The sequence below is a fragment of the Pongo pygmaeus genome, chromosome 11 (assembly GCF_028885625.2).
Source record: "Pongo pygmaeus isolate AG05252 chromosome 11, NHGRI_mPonPyg2-v2.0_pri, whole genome shotgun sequence".
Lineage (NCBI taxonomy): Eukaryota > Metazoa > Chordata > Mammalia > Primates > Hominidae > Pongo > Pongo pygmaeus.
Genome location: NC_072384.2, coordinates 69,323,633 through 69,330,167, shown reverse-complemented (window position 1 = coordinate 69,330,167; position 6,535 = coordinate 69,323,633). Strand labels below are relative to the sequence as shown.

Below are 6,535 nucleotides of genomic sequence, written 5' to 3'. Positions count from 1 at the left end.
CGCGCGCTCTCTCACACCCGGTCGAGCGTCTTCTCTTAGATAAACTCTGAGTCCTGAATTATTAATAACACCATATGTGTGTGTGTGTGTGTGCGCGCGCGCGCGTGTGCATGTGTGTACACTCCCCTCCCTCAGTAGGCTTCACCAGCCCAGACTCAATTGTGAGGACAGAGAAGGGAGAAAGAGTGGAGAGAATGCGGCACAACTTAAAGGTCAGGGATTGGAGGCGCCTTTGAAATGCCAGAAGTAGCCGGCCTTTCCCACAAACGCCATCCCACCCCCCGCAAAGCACTCAGGAGGGCGCCTTGGTGCTGGTGAGCACATCAGGGGTTAAGCTGAAGCTCTGAGAGAAACTTTGGGCAGCTGGGGCCAAGGCGAAGTCAAGGCAAAGTCCAGGTGAAGTCCAGTCGTGCTAAGATTCAGGTTATTGTATTTAGAGCATAGTAGCTGGAAGAAGCAGCCTTTCTGGTGACGGCCACTCTAGTCACAGATGTCTGTGGTACACAAAGTTCATTTTCTTTTTCCAACTAAAGCCAGTATCAAATATTTTTGTATATCATTCATTCATTCGCAAGATTTTCTTAAGTGCTTCTAGTGCCTGATAGGGATAGACACTAGTAGTGATAAGAATGTTGACAGATGGTCCTTAGCTCACAGGGACCTTCACCACCACCAGAGGACCACGTGTTTCCCAGAGTATGGGCTCAGAAACGCAATATACATGAATGGCCAGATAGTATGTGACAACAGAACTCTGAACCACATAAGAAGCCCAGGAAGCCAGACTACAACCTTGGTAGCAGCTGAACCAGAACAGTCAGGAAGTAGTCAATGACTGGCAATTTCCCTATTTTTTTTTCTGTTTTGAGACAGGGTCTTGCTATGTTGTCCAGCCTGGAATGCAGTGGCACGATCTTAGCTCACTGCAGCCTCGATCTCCTGGTCTCAAGAGATCCTCTGCCTCAGCCTCCCAAGTACCTACGACTACAGATGTGCAATTTTTGAAAATTTTAAAATATTTTTTCATGACAGGGTCTCACTATGTTGCCCAGGCTGGTCTCAAACTCCTGGACTCAAGCGATCCTCCTGCCTAGGCCTTCCAAAGTGCAACTTCCCTATTTTTACCCCTAGTTCCACCTCACCACCAACCAGAGAAAGCCAAATATGTTCTGCAAACCAATCACATAAAATACACCCGTTTCTAGTAGCCCACCTGCAGCTTTCCCATGCCAACAACTTCCAATCAGAGCATACCGGAGGCTTTTCTTTACTTCTATAAAGCTTTCCCACTCATCTGCCCCACCTTTGAGCCTCTGACAAAGTCAAGTGATGGTGACTGGGACTCCCTTCTACAGCAAACTCTGAATAAATAGCATCTGTTTGTTCTCCTGTGAGTGGGTTTTAGTTTAGTTCCACAAGTCAGATCATCTTAATTGAATTATGTAAGATGCTGGTTATGCAGCCCCCACAACTACCACACCCCACGCACAGACTTCTGTGGGGTGGAGACCTAGGGATCTGCATTCTCATCAAGGGCAGCAGGTGATTCTTATGGACAAATAAGAGAATGTGTTGGACCCAAAAGGAAGAAGGATGAAAGTTTAACATCCCAACATCTGGTAAACAGTATAGTTAGAAAAGGAAAGCATATGAGATTTAGTTTCAGGCTTAAGGTTCATCTCTGCCGCTTATCCAACACATAGCCTCTCACAAATTACTAAACTTCTCTGATCCTTAGTCTTTGGATCTGTAAAACACAGACAACATGGATACTTTCTCAACCTAACCTAAGGTTATTGGAAAGACAAATTAATAATGAAGCACTTAAGCCTTGATATATAAATGTTAACTACTATAACGAAAGAATATTTACACTTAATTCTGCATCACAACCTTAATTTGGAAATTAGCATCTTCTTAACATTTCTTCAGAAATTATGAACTTTGTAGTTAATACTAATTATAGCTTGCCCTTCATAACTGGTAGTGATGCTGTTGTCACTGTTGCCATTCAAGGATACAATTGTGACTGATTGAAGGAGACTTCTCTCCATTTTTGTCACTGAAGTGTAGAGATGGCTGTTTTTGTAGCTATAGTTACTGTTTGCCAAGTTTGATGTATAAAAAAATATAGGCTCCATCTAACTTGGAGTAAGGGCTTCTGGAATCATAACTACATGTAATAATAAATGATTCGTGAATAATAGAATTCACTATATTCTCATTTGTGCAGTTATTTCAGATGGCTGCATGAACCAATTAAAACTCTTGCTTTCATTGCCTGATGTTCCCTGGTTGTGAATTACTGCTTAAAAGTGTATATCAGTGTATATTACATATTAGACTATTATACTGCTTCACTTTGCCAAGAGAAGAACAGGTCCTGAAGGGTATTGCCTGGCATAGTTCCTCTTTGCCGTGTGCTTATCAAAGAGACCGTTGCAAATGCTGATAGATTTGATGCATTCAGAAACATATAATTAGCATTCATAAATCAAATAAATTAATGATACCGTTCAAGAAAACAGATGTGCCATCTGTGGTTCCAAGTCTTAAAGAAATAAAGTGCTGCCACGGAAATGAGACATAAATGATTTGGCAGATACTAAGCTTGGCATGGAGTTAGATGACTTATTGACATCACACTTCAGCTTTCAAAGACTCCTAGTTCTAAAAATAATGATTTTATTTATAATTTTTACCTTATTAGTACATCTTTCCACTAAGTACAGCCATGCCATTAAATGTTTGATATGCTGTGATATCATTAACAATATGTGTAGAGGATGGGCATAGATAGAACATTTTGTATACTTCATTTACATACTGGATTAAACAAGTTGCTGCCAAGTTAAAAAAAAAAAAAAAAAGGCCGGGCCCATTGGCTCACACCTGTAATCCCAGCAGACTGAGGCAGGCAGATCACGAGGTCAGGAGTTCAAGACCATCCTGACCAACATGGTGAAACCCCATCTCTACTAAAAATACAAAAATTAGCCAGGTGTGGTGGTATACGCCTACAATCCCAGCCACTCAGGAGGCTGAGGCAGGAGAATCTCTTGAACCTGGGAGGCGGAGGTTACAGTAAGCTGAGATTGCGCCATTGCACTCCAGCCTGGGTGACAGAGTGAGACTATGTCTCAAAATAAAAAACAATAGTAGGTAAAATGTATAAGGCTACCACATACAGCTTTGCAAATTGTGCACTGCACAATTCCAGCTCATGCAACTTAAGTACAGTATAGTGTAAACACTGCTCTCAGGAGTTGTACAGTACACAGCCAACACAGGTATCTGTGGCTGCCCTGCAGCCGATGTGTCTTGGTAAAACCTTTTTTGGTATGTTTCCTGTAAAATAAGAAAGTGAATATTCTAATAACTAGGTAACAATGCTTTTGCAAGTCACAGGTTTCCAATTCCTGGTTTCCAGCAAAAGTGAAAGAGGATTTTTGGCAAATAATTTGGAGGGAATGACAAAATGAATGGCATTACTATAATAAAGTTTTTGTTTTTGTTTTTTTGAGACGGAGACTTACTCTGTCACCCAGGCTGGAGTGCAATGGTGTGATCTTGGCTCACTGCAACTGCTGCCTCCCAGGTTCAAGCAATTCTCCTCCCTCAGCCTCCTGATTAGCTGGACTATAGGTGCGTTCTACTACGCCCAGTTAATTTTTGTATTTTTATTTTATTATTATTTTTTATTTATTTATTTTTTAATTTTTGTATTTTTAGTAGAGATGGGGTTTTGCCATGTTGGCTAGGCTGATCTTGAACTCCTGACCTCAGGTGATCCACCTGCCTCAGCCTCCCGAAGTGCTGGGATTACAGGCATGAGCCATCGCACCTGGCCACTATGATAAAATTTATCTCGTTCTTACCTCTTTGTCTCTGTGAATATGTTTTCTCAGCGATTATGTCTACAGAAATGTTAAGCAGGAACATTATTGATCCTAAATACTGTCTCATTCCAGCAGTAAGCACTACTTGACTTCATACTCTAAATGAAAGTATCCCTATTCATCAGATTGAAATAATTTTTAATAATTTTTTACTTTTGATTTAAACATATTTATGTTTAATCAATTATAATAACAATTATAATGTTAATTAGGTCAGGATTTGTAAAATAACCAAGGACATAAAACAATCAAGGACATACAAATTGTAATTTGTATACATTTTTGTCACAGAGAAGGTTAAGAGATTAATAAAATATATTCAGTATAAAACCATACAGAAAAGTCTTTCTTTTTTTTGGCCTGGCCAAAAATCCTTTTGTTGAATGGTTCCAATATGTGTGAATTTTAGTTACCAAGGTTTAGTTAAATAACACCTGTCCCCTGAGAACAAGGTTTCAAATTTCAGTTACTGAGGTAAATTAACTCTGAGTAACTGCATAAAATACAAATTTGCTGCTAGCTCTTCAGGTCCATGAATTACTACATTAACAAGTGCGCATCCTGATCAGTGACCAATCATGTATCTTCTTTCAAAGTCTGTCAGTGATTGAGCTCTGTGCATCTGTCAGTTCACATACAGACAGCAAGGCTTGCAGGTGCATTGTCTCCTTGTCTGCCAGTAAAAAACCCATGTGACATTTTAGAAAAATGGGTGATTGAGAAAGGGTATTGACCAACAAGGATGAAAGTATGGCATGGAAATAAAAAGTGACAATACTGCAAATAAAAAGTGAAATGGCTGGGCATTGTGGCTTACGCCTGTAATTCCAGCACTTTGGGAGGCCAAGGTAGGCGGATCACCTGAGGTCAGGAGTTCGAGACCAGTCTGGCCAACATGGTGAAACCCTGTGTCTACTAAAAATACAAAAACTAGCCAGGCGTAGTGGTGGGTGCCTGTAATCCCAGCTACTCGGAGACTGAGGTAGGAGAATCACTTGAACCTGGGAGGTGGAGGTTGCAGTGAGCCAAGATTGTGCCATTGCACTTCGGCCTGGGTGACAAGAGCAAAACTCTGTCTAAAAAAATCAATTAAAAAAAAACGTGAAATGAACGTAATGAGGTTATAGAGGAAATAGCTGACCATGGGAATGTTTACACTACCACCATTGGAGAGAATTCAGATATGCAGCCAGGGAACTTAGTGCAGGTGAACTCATGACATGAGTGAGTCACCTTATGTCTCAAAGGAAGTGATCCTGGCAAAAAACTTCACATTAAAGGAACTCTTGGAGATATTTCACCACATCGAAAATGCAAAGGATAACACATTGGAAGTTGATCCAAACATAAAACTATGACAGTCCATCAAGGCGTAGAAAGATGAGTATGCCAAATCATAAGTTCTATGACAAGAAGGCAAGAAACTAAGCAAACTACTATTGTTAAGTGTTTACAAAGAAACACAACACTTTAATTATCAATGTGTCTAATGTTTTAAATTGCAGTATACTAAGTAAATATCAGTCTTACCATGTTCTTTATTTCCCTATATGTTTTAACGAATAGTAAGAGAGTTTATAATGTTGTGACAAAAAATTTTAAAGGTCATAGGACAATCATAATTTTTCCCATTGATTATTTAGATCACATTATACATTTTCAACTTGTACAGTTATTTTGAAGGTCCTGTATTATTGTGCAAAGTGAGGATTGCCTGTATTTTCAGTGGGACAACCTTCTCTAAGAGAAGTAGAATGGAAGTACGAACTCAAGAAGAAAGAAGGCTGAGAACTAAATTTTTAAAATGAGAAAATAAAAACTTCCAACAGTTTTTTTTCCTGAACTCCATGTCTCCTGATTCACAATACAGACCCAGCACAGGGCATGGGCTGAGGTATATGTGGGGTCGGTTTACTCTGCCTCCTGTTTCTATATAGTCAATGTAAGAACACAGACCGTGGTAAGTACCAGGAAGCCAAAAATTTCCCACTTTTAAAGAACAACTTGTTTATGTATTTTTAAATGAATGACAGTGGTTTTGAATGGCTATATTTAGTTTTTACTAAATAGATTTAAAAGTATTATTTAATAGTCATTATTTATAACATGTTAGAAATTACAACCTTGGCAAATATTTAAACTTGTGATGAAAAGTTTCCAATATCGATTTAAAAATGTGGAATTGAGTACATAGTTTTTCAAACTTATTAGATTTGAAAGACCACTGGTCTGGTCCCAAAACAGGAATTAGCCTATTACTGTTTGAGGGAGTATTATTACTATTTAAAAGATAGCAGTTTATTGAGAATATGTTTCTGTGCCACAGTTAGAGCTCAATCCCAGATAAAATTAATACAAGACAGAAGGATAATAAACTAGGGCTTTTTCCATTATAAGCGATGGAGAAAGAATACAAGTAAGAGCAATGGCTCAACTAACACAAGAAAGACTGATATTATTCTATAAGTCAGAGACTAAAGCTCGCCAAAGACTTCTTGGCTCATTCAGTAAAAGCCAGAGTACTTATAATAGGCTCCTGGATCCCCACACCCAGCTCTGCTTTGCCTCTCACCAGGAGGCGGTGCCTCAGGGCTTTCTCCGGGCTTTGCTACTAGCTATTCTTTCGCCTGGACTGC

The 6,535-nt window shown here is 39.4% G+C and overlaps 1 non-coding gene across 1 annotated transcript; it reads right to left on the bottom strand.

Annotated features, from left to right (window-relative positions):
- Positions 1 to 5,744: 5,744 nt before the first annotated feature.
- On the bottom strand, positions 5,745 to 5,876 carry LOC129032262 (small nucleolar RNA SNORA51). The gene has a single exon (XR_008501277.1). It is a non-coding gene; the product is annotated as a small nucleolar RNA SNORA51 (small nucleolar RNA).
- Positions 5,877 to 6,535: the final 659 nt, after the last annotated feature.